We start from the raw sequence: 221 nt of genomic DNA, 5'->3' as shown, positions 1-221 counted from the left end.
TTCATTAATGACTTCTATTGCAACGTAAACAACAAACAACCAACATTTCCATACCTGTCAAACCAGTACTGCGACATTATTTCTTTTACTTGAGTGCCAAGCTAAAGCTGCTCATATCGAAATTTCTGTTTGGTAACCGCGGCCAGCAGAAAATACAGATAAACCAGCACACACAAACACCATAATGCGTTAAACCAAGTGGGGAGCTGACCTTTGATGTG

The sequence above is a fragment of the Penaeus monodon genome, chromosome 19 (genome assembly GCF_015228065.2).
Source record: "Penaeus monodon isolate SGIC_2016 chromosome 19, NSTDA_Pmon_1, whole genome shotgun sequence".
NCBI classification, from domain to species: Eukaryota; Metazoa; Arthropoda; class Malacostraca; order Decapoda; family Penaeidae; genus Penaeus; species Penaeus monodon.
Note: the sequence above shows the minus strand (reverse complement) of the source record.